The following is a 16,200-nucleotide window of genomic DNA, read 5'->3' as shown; positions in this document are numbered from 1 at the left end:
AAAAAAAAAAAAAAAAGAAAAGAAAAATACTTGCTTTAAATGCAACCACCAAGTTGTTAACTTGCAAATATTTTGATCTCAAGATAATAAAACTATATATATCCTAAAACTAAAAATTTGCCAATCTTGATATTGCCACTGGGTTAATGCAGTCTGAGACTCCTTGAACAACCATTTTGACCATTTTAAAGTCAAATGATGGTCACCTCAGTCCACCAATTAATTTTATATTAAGCTGATTCATCTATCTGTGCAGGATTTTTTTTTTCTTTCTTTTTTTTTTTTTGTAACTGAGATAGAACAGATGTGGTTGGGCTGACCTTCTTGAGATTGATCACTACCTGCCAGAACTTTACTTTATAGTTCAATTTTCTGATTTTATTGGTCATTTCAATGAAAATAAAAATAACATTGTAGCTGTGTCCACATCAGGAACAAAAATAGCATTAGATTTTCACAATGGAACATTAGTAAATCCTGTTTCCATAAATTTTAATCAATTCACTAATATATAATTGAGTAATAGTAATCATTGTCCAGTGAACACCTCCTTTTAGAAAACAACAATTCTAAAATGGTTGACGAGGAAGGCAAATATTCTTCAAAAATGAAGAAGGATTAAATACATGCATTCCTGAATTGTAGAGTCTATGCTCATAATGTGTTCTTTTCTGCAAAATACATACTTTAAAGGGCATGAGACTCATGGAAATTCAGTAAGCATTAAAAATCATCAAAATGTAATTGAAATGCAAAAGACAGGAAACATTTTCATCAAAGAATACACAATATAGAATAGTTCAATATTTTCCCTTTTTTTCTCTAATTCATTCCTGCATTTTTTTTTTTTTTACATCTTGTGTAATGCTAATTTTTAAAAAATCTAGAAAACTTTGTTTTCTATGTGGACAACTCTTGTAAGATCTTTACCTTTTATGTTTATGTTCCTTGATCTATGGCTTCCTCTCTCTTCCTGCAATAGCCACTTACTTCCACCTATTTCCTATGACTAAGTGCCTTGCTACATCCTTGATCTTATCATCTTTAACTGTCATGATCCCATGTGTGATCTTGGTGCTTTCAACTACTATGTCCTTTTGTTTCTATTTCAGGTCCTCTATCCTGTGAGATGTAAGGTAGCCACAAATAGATAGTCCTGGGTCAGATACAGGCCATGAATGAGAAGAGAGAGCTAGAGAGAATGCATAGCTTAAGGTCATATTTAGTGACACAGATGCCCATCAGCAAAGGTGTGAAACAGTTTCCAATGTGTCACAGCCTGTGAATATTCAATATTTTTGAATTTATGTGAGCTTTTTGTTAACTTTTTGGAACATGTGTTAAAGACTTTAGGCTCAAGTTGTGTGATGGATTAAGACAAAAGACCACCTTTAATGCTCTATTAAAACATTTTCAAAAATCAAACTTTCTGGCTATTTTTCTAAACATGTATTATATTATCTAAAATTTCTTGTGTGTCCAGCAGTAAAGCAGGATGGCAAAATTATGGTATCCTGGGAAGGAAATGGTTGATGTCTCACATTATGCTAAGTGTTTTCTTGTATGTTCTCATTAATCCTCCCAATAACCATGCAAGGTAGGATATTAATTCCACTTTACAGATGAAGAATTTAATATCGAGATGTAACGTAACATGGTGTGTGATCCACAAATAGACACTGAATAAAGGAATATCACAGATTCAAATCAAAGGTCCACCATACATAGAAATTCTTAGAAATCACTCATTGATTTTCTCAGTGATTGATTACTCATTGATCATTTATATTTTCACTCAATGATTTCTTTCCATTCTCTGTGACTCCTTCAGAAATTTCTAAAGCATCACCACACTCATCAAACTGACAGCAATTTAAGTCAAACAAAAACAATCCTGGATTTATATTATTAGTAAAGCCCTGTGTTTTATCATGAATTTCTTCTCTGTTCTTCAGCTGTCTGGGCTTTAAAATATAGATTGCTTTTGCTGTGCTAAATCCAAACCTAATTGAGTGCAGACAGCAGGGCAAAGCTGCTCTTCTTCAAAGTGTTCTTAATGTTGCTGGCACTCAATAAATGGAGAAAAAAAATCCTAAAGAACTGAGTCAGTGTTTTGCTATCACAGGCAGCAAACACACAGGAACTCAAACAGTGTCACCAAGAATATGATCACCTCCAGGCTGAATTTCCTCAGGTCCTAAACTTCTATAAGTCTGTAGCTAAGATGATGCATTGAGGAGTTTTCTAACATGCCCTTTTCTGCCGTACTTTTTAAAGTCAGCTGGGTTTCCTGCTGGGTGGAGATGTTTTCTCCCTAAGTTGTGTGTCTTGGCTCTTTCCAACAGGTATGTTTTTCTCCCACTCTAACTGCTCCCCTTCTGCAATTTTTTTTTCTATCTAGAAATGTTTTTCTTTTTTGTTCCAGTTAAGCCACTTTCTCCACTTAAATAGTCAGCAATCTGTTTAAAGCTGGATTTTGTCCTAAAATGTGCTACATTAAACTTAGAGTACTAGGCCTAAGCAAACCTTCTTTCAGTACAAAAATAATCAGCAACTCACACTGAACATGAGGTTGCTGACAGAGGGCATGTACAGAACTCACCCTGAGAGGCACTCAGACCGCATAACCCCAGAGTTCAGCATGCAGAATGATTCCAGCAAAGCCTGTTCCTTAGGACTTAATGGTTGCCCCTGGTCTAGGACCACTCTGCCCTCTTGAAGATTTTCAGGGTAAAAGTTGAGCTGCAAATATACTGGACAAAATACCTTCTGGTCTTTTAGATCCTCACCTGCCCAAAGTTTGGCTAAAATAGGGCAGACTAGGCAGACTATTTAGGGCACTGAGCTGGCTCATGGGTAGATATTTGGCTTCATGCACTTGACTGCATGCACTTCATGTCTGGATCTGCCTTAAATGTGTCTTACATGTAACAGGCACTCAACAAACGTTTTGCTGAATTGAGTTGGGACTCATTCTTATGTTCTATGGATAAGAACCAGTTCATGGCTATGAATATCATTATGTATCAGAGCAGAAGATTTTAGCTACATTTCTCTAGTTTTTCTATGAGGATTTTTCCTTGACACAGTGTCAAGGAAACACAGTGTCACTGTGATATCCATCAATTTTTACCGACGAAGGCAAGTAGCAAACAATCCTCTCCAGTCTTAAGGAATTTGATACTAAGCGTCAGCCTACTCTAATGGAACTGGGTGCTTTGGGGTCCCAAATTGGCTCAAGGATCTTGTACACACTACTTTATCTCTCTACCTCCCAACTTCCTGATCTGAAAAGCGAGGGTAACAATTCTCACAGGACTTTATAAGAACAAGATGAGGTAATATTTATCGTGTGTACAAAAGTAGGTATAGCAATATATAGACAATAGTAAGTATTGTGGAAGACTTTGGTAACATCATGAAATAAAGAAATCTGAGGGAAAAATTTAATATTTGTTTCTGAATATCTTGCTAGAAGGAAATGGAAACAGTGAAATGGGTGACTAGATTGTTCTAGAAACAAGTTCTGGATCATAAAATATTTTGTTTACCATCTCAGGATACATACAAAAATAGTTATTTTACCTTTACTTAAAGTAGATAAATTTTGAAAAACCTGAAATTCCCATTTATGAGTGAAATGGTTAACTCAAAATAATGTAACAGGCTGGGTATGGTGGCTCACGCCTGTAATCCCAGCACTTTGGGAGCCCAAGGGGCAGATGGTTTGAGCTCAGGAGTTTGAGATCAGCCTGGGCAACACGGTGAAACCCCACCTGTACAAAAACTACAAAAACTAGCTGGGCTTGGTGGCATGCACCTGTAGTCCCAGCTACTTGGGAGGTTGAGGTGGGAGGAGGACTTGAGCCTGGGAGGTGGAGGTTTTCAGTAAGATTGTGCCACTGTACTCCAGCCTGGGCAACAGAGCCAGACATTATCTCAAAATAAACAAACAAACAATAAAATAAAATAAAATAAAATAACAATGTTTATATATTATGCATCTCTATTTAAATACTGATTGTGATGCAATGGAGATATAGCTCTAAAGTAATATTAAAAGAGAAAATAGATTCCAAATCTTATTGAGTTACTTATTTCACTCGAAGAATGAAAACAAGAGGGGGGATACTTAAGGAGAGAGGATTAAATGATTCAACAGTAAACAAAAAAGTATGGCATGAGAGTTTTGTGGGAATATAAACTTTTTTGTTGTAAAACATCCTGTAATGTTTTGGCAAAGCATAAATATTTTTAGAGTGTGTCTAACTTAGACAAATGGCATAGAATTCAGTGAGCATTTGTTTGAGGAAGTTAAAGATAAACTTCATTTCAGACATCTGCACAGCATTCTGATCACAGTTCCCTGGAAGAAGTTGGGGCAGACTGGAAAATTAAGTTGATTTTCATGGAGACATTCTTGAAGGGGTGAGGACAATGAAAAGTGATACAGATAAATAAGTGTGTGAGAAATGTGAACACAGGCCAGTTTCATCACAGAATTTTGCCACTCAGCTGCATCTAAAATGCTCTTATTTGTGCCTTCATATCATGTATTCTGAATTGTGTATTTTATGACTTCATAGAGTTTGTAAAATTAACTCATTAAACAGAAAGGACTTTGAACCTAATATGGTTAACTAGCACAGTATTTGAAAACTGATTTATAGACAAAGTATTTAGATAACATTTAATTTCGATACAGAATGTTTTATCTTAACATTACACAAAACAATTGTAGTTAGTCCCAGTTACATTTAAGGCACATAATTAATGGTACCTGGTATTTGGACAATATTGCTGGTTATCAGATGTTGGCTACACTTGTAGTCCCAATTTGCAGGCCACCTAGTTAATGTGATTAACAATCTGAAATATTCAGCTCCTGTATCTGATCTGATCCAGTTCTGATCTAAAGTTAGGAATCCTTACAATATGATTGAGGCCTGATAACATAAGCATTTTAGGACTCATTACTGCATTCTCCCCTTTACTAAAAAAAAATTTAATTTCCAACAACATTTTAAATCTTTTAAAATAGCAACTGCTTTTTTTCATGTAATACATTAAAAATACAATAACTAAAACCAAAAACTCATACCATGAAATAATCTGTCAAAAGATGAAGCTTTCTGTTGTATTGGTGTGTTATGGTATTTTTTTCACATGTAAAACCATGCACAACACATGTATGGTACAATAAACAAATGTTCTGAGCTCAAGTGATCATTCAGTGAGTTTTGTAGGACACCTGGCATATTGTAGACATTCCAAATATACAGGAATCATCTTCCTGAATACAAAATTGAGGTAATTTTGTACTTAACAATTACCTGCAATTACAACAGAAACAGTGCCATATGTCAATCTGAACTACAACCTAGGATTGTGGTCAGCTTATAACTATTAATTTTTAAAAGAACTTATTTAGAATCATGCAAGCAGTTCAACTGCACATTTTTTACTGAGAATGGGAGGTAACATGATAATTATGAATATTTTATATTTAACATTTTAAATTTTAATTATCTTTTTCATTATGAATAAGATATATGCTCTGTAGAAAAATTTATTAATAGAAAGATTAAAAAACAAGCCTGTATTACCATAAGCTATAATCAATGCTTTCCTTCCCAATTCAAATATGTTTCCAGACAAATTTGTTGTTCTTGGTATTTGAAAAAAATATTATTTGTTACCAGACGTTGGTTATACTTTTCACCCATATTTGCAGGCAATTAGTTTACTCTTTATTTCTCAATATTTCAATAGTAATTATGTTATTAAAATATTTTTATATTTTCTATTTTTAATACATATGTATTTATTTATACCTAGTATGTCATTTTAAGGAGTTACTACAATCATTAACTTATTATAAAACATTTACTCCCTCCATCCTCAATTTTCCTATTAAAATTAACATTCTCATACAATCATAGTCCTCTCATCCTGGGCCACATATCTCTTCATTTCTACAGCATAAATTCAAATAATTAAGGTTACTTGGTCAAAGGAAATGATCTTAAAAATAAACAAAAAAAGGCCTTTCGAACATAAAAGTTATAAACACATATAGTGAAAGTTTTAGTTGGTGTAAAGAGATATAAGGAATGCATTTGAAATGAACTATAATTCTACTATACATAGTTAACTCCTGTCAACTTTTTTATATTCATATTTTTAGACATTTCCTATTACCATATATCTTCATAAAGTTAGCTCATATTAGAACGGGCGTGGTGGCTCACTCCTGTAATCTCAGCACTTTGGTAGGCTGAGGAGGGTGGATCACGTGAGGTCAGGAGTTTGAGACCAGCCTGGACAGCATGGAGAAACCCCATCTCTACTAAAAATACAAAAATTAGCCGGATGTGGTGGCAGGTGCCTATAATCCCAGCTACCAGGAGGCTGAGGCAGGAGAATCACTTGAACCTGGGAGGCAGAGGTTGCAGTGAGTCAAGATCACGCCACTGCACTCAAGCCTGGGTGACAGAGCTGGCCTCTGTCTCAAAAAAAAAAAAAAAACCTTAGCTCATATTATACATGCACTCTTACAATTGTATCTTTTCATTTACAATGGATATTTTTACATCTAAATAATAGTAATTTCTAATGACTATATAACATTCCTTATTGTATGTGCATGAATGAATATGAAAATTATTTAACCATATCTTATTGATATTCATTTAATTTGTTTCCAATTCTTTTACTATTGGAAGAAAAACAGCCTCAACTCTCATGTGTATTTGTTTGCCCACTGGTGCAACTGTTTCCTTATAGATACTAAGAACCTGGCATTTGAAATGTGATACACATTGTTTCATTTGTCTTCATAAAAATTACATTCTTCCATCTGCTATATAAAATAACCCTTTACACAACAATCCCATTTTTAAATAAAATTTTACACTTAAATACATTTTATTTTTTAAAAAATTGATACATAATAATTGTACATATTTATGAGGAATCTAGTGATGTTTTGATACTACAGTGTCTAATGATCAGATCAGGGTAATTAGCATATCTGTCAGTTCAAATATTTATTATTTACTTTTGTTGGGAACATTCAGAAACCTCCATGTAACTATTTGAAACCATATAATATATTATGGTCAACTATAGTCATCTGACAGTGGTATAGAAAACTAGAAATTATTTCTCCTATCTAGCTGTAATCTTATTTCCTTTATCAAATATCTCCCTAACCTTCTATTCCCTCTAACTTCCCAGTCTGTAGTATCCTCTGTTCTACTTTTTACTTCTATGAGATCAACTTATTTTAGCTTCTACATAAGTGAGAACATGTGTGCTTAACTTTCTGTGTATTTTTGACAAATTGAAAAGTGGTATTTTTACATTTAATTTACGTAAATGTCACCAAGTGGCATTTAATTTATATTTTCTTAATTGTTCAGTGTCACTAATTATATATACATATAGTCTCTTTCATGTTCTTTGTCCATTACCTATTGGATTAGAAATTTTCCTGTTGATTTTTAAGAATTATTTATATAGTATCATATATAGTTTGTTATATTTGTTGCATTTTTTTTCTAATTTGCTATGTCACTTAATTTTATTTTTAGCACAAGTTTTCAATTTTACTCTACTCAAATGTATCAATTACTGTTTTTGTGATTGCATATTCTTGTATGGCTTAAAAGATAATTTACTTGATTAGATCAGTTAAATCTACAGTTTTCTCTGAGTTTTCCTTTCAAGTTTTATTTTATTCTTTCTTGTTACTGAACCCTCTTGGTTTTATGTGTATACATAATGTGACATAGGATCACAGTATATATATATATATATATATATATATATATATATAGTTAAGAACACAATTTTTTTCAACACTATTTGTTGTTTTTTTATTTTATTTTTTTTGTTTTTAATTTTTTTTTTTGAGTTGGAGTCTCGCTCTGTCGCCCAGCTTGGAGTGCAGTGGCCGGATCTCGGCTCACTGCAAGCTCCGCCTCCCGGGTTTACGCCATTCTCCTGCCTCAGCCTCCCGAGTAGCTGGGACTACAGGCGCCCGCCACCTCGTCCGGCTAGGTTTTTTTTTTTTTGTATTTTTTAGTAGAGACGGGGTTTCACCGTGTTAGCCAGGATGGTCTCGATCTCCTGACCTCGTGATCCGCCCGTCTCGGCCTCCCAAAGTGCTGGGATTACAGGCTTGAGCCACCACGCCTGGCCCCCTACTATTTGTTTTATAATCTATTCCTTCTTTGCTTTATCCCCCACCTGAGTGATTGTTTCAAGGTTTGCTCTTTGTTCTAGAAATTAATAGTATTAATCATCATCCACCAGTATATATCTTGATAAAGGTTTCTTGTATTGCTTTGGACAGAACAAAGTTGGTGCATTCAAGTTGCAGACTGTTTTCTAGGAGAAGACATGCTCAAAAGGTTTTCTTGAGTTGTATTTTAAAATGTTCCTTCTGCTTTTTATGGTGCCTCGTTCTAGAAGGCCAGTTGTCCAAAAGCTGAGTTTTTATTTCTCAGGGTTTTTATTTTGTAACATTTTCCCACTCATCCTTTTCATTTATTTATTATTTTCCTCTGCATTCTCAGAGAGTTTCTCCATTCTGTCTTTAATATTATAGATTTATTTTTGATAATGTAATTTTAACATACATTTTAATCTATATATTGAAACATATTTCAGGGAAATTGGAAAAATACAGCAGTTCCCTCATTTTATCACCATTAATCTTACCTTCTCTATTACTCCATTATGTCATAAAGAAGAAATACCTTTTTTTTTTTTTTTTTTTTTTTTTAAAAAGACAGGGCCTTGTTCTGTCACCTAAGCTAGAGTGAAGTACATGATTATAGCTCATTGCAGCCTCAAACTCCTAGGCTCAAGCCATCCTCTTGCCTCAGCCTCCTGAGTAGTTAGGGGCTACAGGCATGCACCTAATGCCTGGTTAACTTTATTTTTTGTAGAAGGTGCCTTGTTGTGTTGTCCAGGTTGGTGTTGAACTCCTGACCTCAAGCAATCCTCCACCCTTAGCCTCCAAAAATATTTTTATATATGCTCTTGAAATTTGGTTGTTTTTTCCATAGAATATTTCCCACTTAAAAAAATTTTTTTCATACCTTTAGAAAAGTCCCTATCCTTTTCTTGATCTGCACACTTAAAAGATAGGACCTATATTATCTTATTTTCCCTTCTTTTACTTAACTTGAAATGAGAGAGCAGTCCTGATGTTTGTCACATACCAGTCATATAAGCTTCTCTTTGTTCCTTACCATCTATCAGGCAGTTGCAAGAATTTCTTGGACTTTTTACAAATGCCCAGCAGACATTTAGGCAGTATAGCTTATCTGGTCTAAAGCACAAGACTCTCCTACTTTTGCTGTTTTCCTCTGAATATAGAAAAGTTATTTTATTTTCTTAATAATCCAAAATCCAAAGCTTTCTGTTATTTTTTTCATTCAATGGAGATTTTGCTGAGATAACTGAACATCCATTGTTTATTTCTCTATTATATAATTTATGTATTATCACAATATTGTCAATCTTCTCTTGTCAAAATGTAAAATCACAGGGGCAGACAACTTGGTCCATGTTACTTGGCATATGCCTGGCCTACATGTTTCATGAAATATCTACTGAATGAATAGTTTCATATTTTTGGATTAAGTGAGCTAATGTATCCAATGTGTATTCTATTCATCTTTGTCACATTTGTATTACTGAAGGTTTATTCTGTCTGCAAATGGGAATGGTGGTGTGTTAGGAAGTCAAGAACTGACTAAAGCAAGATGTTTCTGGTTGTGGCAAAATGACCAGTGAGTTTCTAGCCTGCGGTGCAGGCTCTGGGTCTTGGCCACTGCTGCTCTGATTCAGATGTCACAGTTCACATACTGTAGTGACAAGGACACACTGCCCAGAGACTGGGAAGTTACCAACAGGCATCCCAATGCACATAAATTTGTGCCCATACTTTAGGATGATGGGAAGGGAATGAAAGTCTGCAGCAATCATGACTCATAAGTTGAACGAGTAAAATAATGTATGTGATTTACTTATAACCACAATATAGGAACATTAAAAATCAGGTACACTTTATCAGCTCCAGGGGAACTTTCCAAATATAGTTGTCAGCAGTGTTTGAGAAAACTCAACCAGGCTTCACTAAGACTCCATGTATACGAATGAAAGTTCATCTATCAAGATCTCATTAAATCTCAAGTAAGTTTAAAAGGTTAAAAAGAGCCAAAATTATAAACCTTATTAATAAACTCATTTAGCGTTAATAAAATGATGTTATAAAGATTAAATATAATGCTCTTGCATTGATTTAAGTCATGATATATTTTTAAAAGCTTGAATTTGTCTTTTTTAAAAAATGAACAGATCTTTATAATATCTTATATGCATTTTAGTTTGAAATTGTTTTGAAAAAATGATTCTAAAATAATTTTAGTTATAAATAACTAAAATTGGCATCAAATTAGGCTAATTCCCCAATTTCTTCAAGACCTATGTCAGAGAGAATAAAACATGTTTGAAGAAAAATATAAAACCCTGGAAACTTTTAGGGAAAAGAATCACACTTTTCTTATTGGATTACTGAAAGTGACTTTCTGCTGAGTTCATCAAAAACAAAATTACCCTGGGAGAGGAGAATTAACATATCTTCTTTATTTGCCTTTCAAGCCTGATTTTGATTAGTCTGGGGACTTTGACTTATTACATGAATAAAAAATTCAGGGTGGTGGTTAATTGAATCAGTCTATAATTGATAGGGTCATTATTAATTGGTTAATAGAGATTTAATACAAGTTTTTGATCAAAGAGCTTAGTGATATTCAATAAAGATTTTTCAGATACTTTAATTACAGCAGTGACAATGCACAAATGAAGTAGAAAACACAGACAATTATCAGTAAATAATTTGCATGTGATTTAGAAAACAATTACATACTTTTAAGTAGTACCTGAAAGGGTTTGTTATTTAGTGCTTTTTGATAGCACAGTGTGAATGCTGTATAGGTAGGCATTGTGTCAGCATCTTTTGGATAGCCAAACACTCAGTGAGCTGGTGATCAGACTTGCATGTGCTTCAAGTAGCTACAATTTAGTTGATTGATTACATGTGTAAAAACTATCTGAATATATCTTTGACAATTACTTTACTGAATATAATTTTATGCAAAGTGTTGTATTATGTATAACCATTATATAAAGACTGGTGTTCCCAAACATAAAACATCTATATACTAATTTGTGTGTCTATATGTAGAACTACATACATTTTATTCTGTAACAAATAAATAAAACTCATAAGAACTGAAAATATAGGTTGGTGCAAAAGTAATTGTGGTTTTGATCATTAAAAGTAATGAGAAAAATCACAATTACTTTTGGACCAACTTAGTAAAACATCCACAGAGTAAAGTATATTGTAACAGCAAATCACGCTGCATACACTTAATATTAGGAGGCCCTTGACAGTGAGGAAAATTGACAGAACACACAATGTATTTTTGTGCTTTGTGCTTGCTGGAGGAGCTATGCATTTTATGTTGATATAAAACTTAATCATTCTTACAATTTGTAAATCGTCCACAGAGTCCTTTACGTCATTTTGTTTCATCAGACCATGTGAGCCTTAATTCTAGATTTTTTAGTATTAGTTGGATATGTGCATGTTTTATGGTGATTGATTTTTAGGCTAAAACAAAAACAACATTCCAAAGAAACCCAGATGTAAATTATTTCCCTTTGACCTTATGAAAGGAAGTGGGAAGGGGCATGGCCTCTTAGAAATCAAGCAGGAGGTAAATGCTTCAAATTGCTTTGGGAAAATGTGCCATCAACGTCAGCAGTCGAAAAACAGCCCAGGTCAGCAGAGAGTTCTGAAAAGATTGGAGAGGAGAGGAGAGGGAGATGACTCAGCAGGAACAGAATTGCCTGAAGATTACAGGGTTAAGAGCCACTGACACAGAAAGTGGACTGCCCCAAAGGATGACAATTAAAAAAAATTTTTTTGTTCAAAGGTCAGAGTATACATATACTAGGAATAAAAGGGATACGAATTATTTCCATTCAAATGCATGGTCTGTAACACTGTCAGCATTGTATTTGTATAAGAAGAGCAACGAGGCTCCAGCAGATCTGGCAGGGCTATCTAGGTCCTCAGCACTTCAGTCATCATAAATTATACTTGTAGTCTTAAAGAGCCTCATTAAAAGTCATGATTATAGATTTTCTCATTGAATACCCATAAAATCAACATGTTTTATCTACTCATATTTATATTAATTTATTTATTGTGTGTGTGTATATATATATATCTTATCTATATTCTTCTTTTGTTATTGATGCTAATTTCCATTTGCTTTGTTCCCAGTGGAAATAAGGAGCAGCTGTTGCATTCTTAAAACTCCAATCTCATCCATCTTTTCCTTTAGGTCCTAATATCTCTTTCCTTAATATAGTACCAAGGTCTTTTGAGCTTAATAAATGGTAGAGTATGGAACCAGATGTTGACTGCTGATAAAATCTGAATATAATTTAATGAGTATATTTTAATTAGGTCCTACAGTGTATGATGTGGCCTGGGTATTTCTATGATGAAGCCAAAAAAACATATATGGCTATAGTTATAAAGTTTTGACTTGAATGTAGGGTATAAACTTTCATAAAATATTTTGTTCTTGACTGCATGGGAGCAATAAGATGCTTAGACTTTACTTCTTTTGAGAAATGGCCTATATTTAAGGGACTCATATATATGCCTGTCTCAGAAATTATACAAGGGCTAATTTCTTTCTGCACTCAGCACCAAATAATTTCATATTTTAAAAATCACCGTCTTTAGCTCTAAAACTATTCATGCGCTGTACTTTCTATTACTATAAAGTAGCTCATAAACCACAATCTTAAATTAGGTATGGAATTAATAAATCACTTGAAATAAACTCATTATATAAAACTTATTTTTTTGCATATGTATTCAATATTTTAAAAACTTCTCAAGTTATAGCTCACTTAACTGAGGACTCGTTTGTAGATTTAAATAAAGAATTTTATAAGACACCTCCATCTGTTGAACATCTTTTACATAACTGTCTTTGATATGTGATGGGAGGTTTCAGTCTCAAAGCTGCTGACATTTTAAACATAATTTGAAAAAAAATCAGATGTGACATCAACAGGAAATAGAAGTGTAATTCCTTTTTTATATGATATTATAAGAGTTTAAGAATCCTGAATTCCAAAGATTTTTTTTTTTTTTTTTGAGACGGAGTCTTGCTCTGTCACCCGGGCTGGAGTGCAGTGGCCGGATCTCAGCTCACTGCAAGCTCCGCCTCCCGGGTTTACGCCATTCTCCTGCCTCAGCCTCCCAAGTAGCTGGGACTACAGGCACCCGCCACCTCGCCCGGCTAGTTTTTTTTTGTATTTTTTAGTAGAGACGGGGTTTCACCGTGTTAGCCAGGATGGTCTCGAACTCCTGACCTCGTGATCCGCCCGTCTCGGCCTCCCAAAGTGTTGGGATTACAGGCTTGAGCCACCGTGCCCGGCCTCCAAAGATATTTTTAATGAAGTTCAAGTACTAACTTTAACACAAGAGGAATCTTGTAAAAATTATTAGAATAACACTAGAAGTATAATAGCAGAAAATTAATTAACAGTGGAACCAATCAACATGGAGGCATCAGAACAAAAAGAGAAATAAAAATCCATCCTCATAAACAACTCACCAGATACGTCTCAAGCTTCTGGCTTGTTGTATTAAAAGAGGTTATTTTGACATGACTTTCCAATTATGAATAAATCTGTTACATTTCAAGAAATGCTAAAATATCTATTAGTCTAGGAATTAGAATATAAGCTATGACATAAAATTTATGTTAAACAGAATCACTATAGGCCCAACACAAATGACTCCTGAAAGTCTCCCTAAGACACTCAGAACAGAGGTTACACACACATATATATATATATACTGCCAGATTAATATTCCATATTTTAAAAAACATGGCCTTGTGTTGGGATGCATTGCTTCCAACTCTTTTGTAGAGTAGCATTTTCTTTAAAAAGTAACAGACAATGACATAAATTGTCATGTTGACAATATGCTTCAGGAACCAGAAATATCCTTGTTGTTTGGGAGACTGAAAGGTAAACCGTCAAGACTAAATCTGAAATAACACTTTTTTTTCTGAAAAGCTTTCATGTCACAACAACTAATGTGCTGTATTTTCAAGAGGGAAAAAATAATAATAATCCAACAATAAAGCCCAGGTATTAATGAATATGTCAAACATTTGTACACTGAGAATGCTTTTTGTTAAAGACTTTTTAGCAGATACATTGTATTAAATTGAGAACTTTCCCTCTTCTATTTATTTGCAATGAAAATTTTAAATCATGAATAAATGTATTGGATTCTATGAAATTATCTCTCTCTTCATATTAAGATAATCATGCAGGTTTCTTTTTTAATTAATTAATACAAAACCAACACCCAACCAACCTGAGAACTGTGACATCAACAATACTTACGTTAACCCTGTTTAGCCTGTCCTTTACTTCTCCCCACCAAGGATACTCAATCCTAAATTGTTTGTTGTGCCCTTGCTTTTTAAAATATAATTTTATAATTATGAATGTACTCCTACATAATATTTAGTCTTGTCATAAAATTTATAAAGAATTTCATACAGGAATCTTCTGGAACTTGCTTTTAAAACTCAGTGTCATATTACTAAGATTCAACTAAATGTTTGTTTATAAAGTTACTTTATTTTTACTGCACCATAACATTCCATATATACATAAATGACAATATATTTATCTCTTCTCCTGTCACTAGTATTTGATTATTTCCAGTTTTTGGCTTTTACGATCAGTGTGAGGAACATTCTTATACTTATCTCTTGGTAAAGATACTCAAAATTTTTACTTGACAATATATCTAGGAGTAAGATGCTTTTGGTTGATAAGTGTATGAATGTTTAACTTTATAGATAAGAACAATTTTCAAATATGGTTTTGCCAATTTGTGCTACCACCATCAAGATAGCTACATCCTTCAGCTTTAATTTCCTAACTTGGTGATTACTGTTAGAAGATTTTTTAAAGCAAAAACATTTTATGCATTTCTGAAATAAATTTTCCTTTACTAGAAAACATATTTAAATTTTCATGTATTCTATTTACTAATATTCTATTAAAGACTTCTACATCATTGTTCACAAGGAAGATTCTCAATCAATTTTTTTTTCTTGTACCCTCTTTGTCCACTTTTGGTGCCAGGAAGTCGTGGTTTAACAAAAGAATTTGTGAAGCTTTACTCTCTGTCTCCTGTGGAGTAGTTTGTGTAACACAGAGAATATATATTTTCTGAAAGCTATAAAGTCTAATTCGATATCTTTAATTATATGTCTATTCAAAGTTTCTTTTCGTTTCGTTTTCCCTTGCTTTTTCTCTTGAACATATACATGGGTTTTCAACTTCTCCGAGTAAATTTTGGTAATGTTTCTTTTACTATAACAATTTTTACTACATTTTAAATGCATTGGCATAAAGATGTTTATATTATTTTTTTTCAACTTAGTCTATATTTCAGCCCAGTTTTTCACAGTGAATATTTTGTCTTTATTCTCTTGGATAATTTTGTCAACATTTTAACCATTTCATTAGTTTTCTTCAAAGAACCACCTTCTAAACCTAGAAATAAAAGGTGATTTCTTTTAGTGAGTAACAGATTTCCTATTCCCATTTACAGCAAAATTAAATGCAGGCTGAAATTCTGGAAGAATCTCCTTAAAATCAGATGGCAGGTATCATGTTCTAACCACCTCTTGTCTTAAACACTATACTGAAGACTTTATATAAAACAATAACAAGAGAAAAGAAATAAGCATACAAAATGAAATAGGAGATACAAAATTGCTGCTGTAAGCATATGATATAATAGAAAAGGAAAAGATTACAAACACACTTTTCATTGAATAAGATAGTTTAGCAAGGTTAGTTGCTACAAGATTGTCATTGGAAATCTGTAACAGTTCTATCCACTAGGCTCATCCAAATAGAAAATGTAAATTTTAGAAACCAATTCGCTATAACAACAAATGTTTTATGGTACTTACAGAATGGGCATCTACACAGAGATTGAAGTCCTTAATAAAAAACAATTTTAACACCTTTGAATAACTTAACGGAATA

General features: G+C 33.3%; 1 protein-coding gene across 2 annotated transcripts in view; it reads right to left on the bottom strand.

Moving 5' to 3' along the window:
* Window positions 1–16,200, bottom strand: part of EDIL3 (EGF like repeats and discoidin domains 3) — a 459,624-nt gene that overhangs the window by 23,256 nt on the left and 420,168 nt on the right. The gene's annotated exons all lie outside the window — the stretch shown is intronic.

Source organism: Trachypithecus francoisi, unplaced genomic scaffold, assembly GCF_009764315.1.
Source record: "Trachypithecus francoisi isolate TF-2019V2 unplaced genomic scaffold, Tfra_2.0 Lachesis_group2, whole genome shotgun sequence".
Classification (NCBI taxonomy): Eukaryota; Metazoa; Chordata; class Mammalia; order Primates; family Cercopithecidae; genus Trachypithecus; species Trachypithecus francoisi.
Note: the sequence above shows the minus strand (reverse complement) of the source record. Positions and strands in the feature narration are given on the sequence as shown.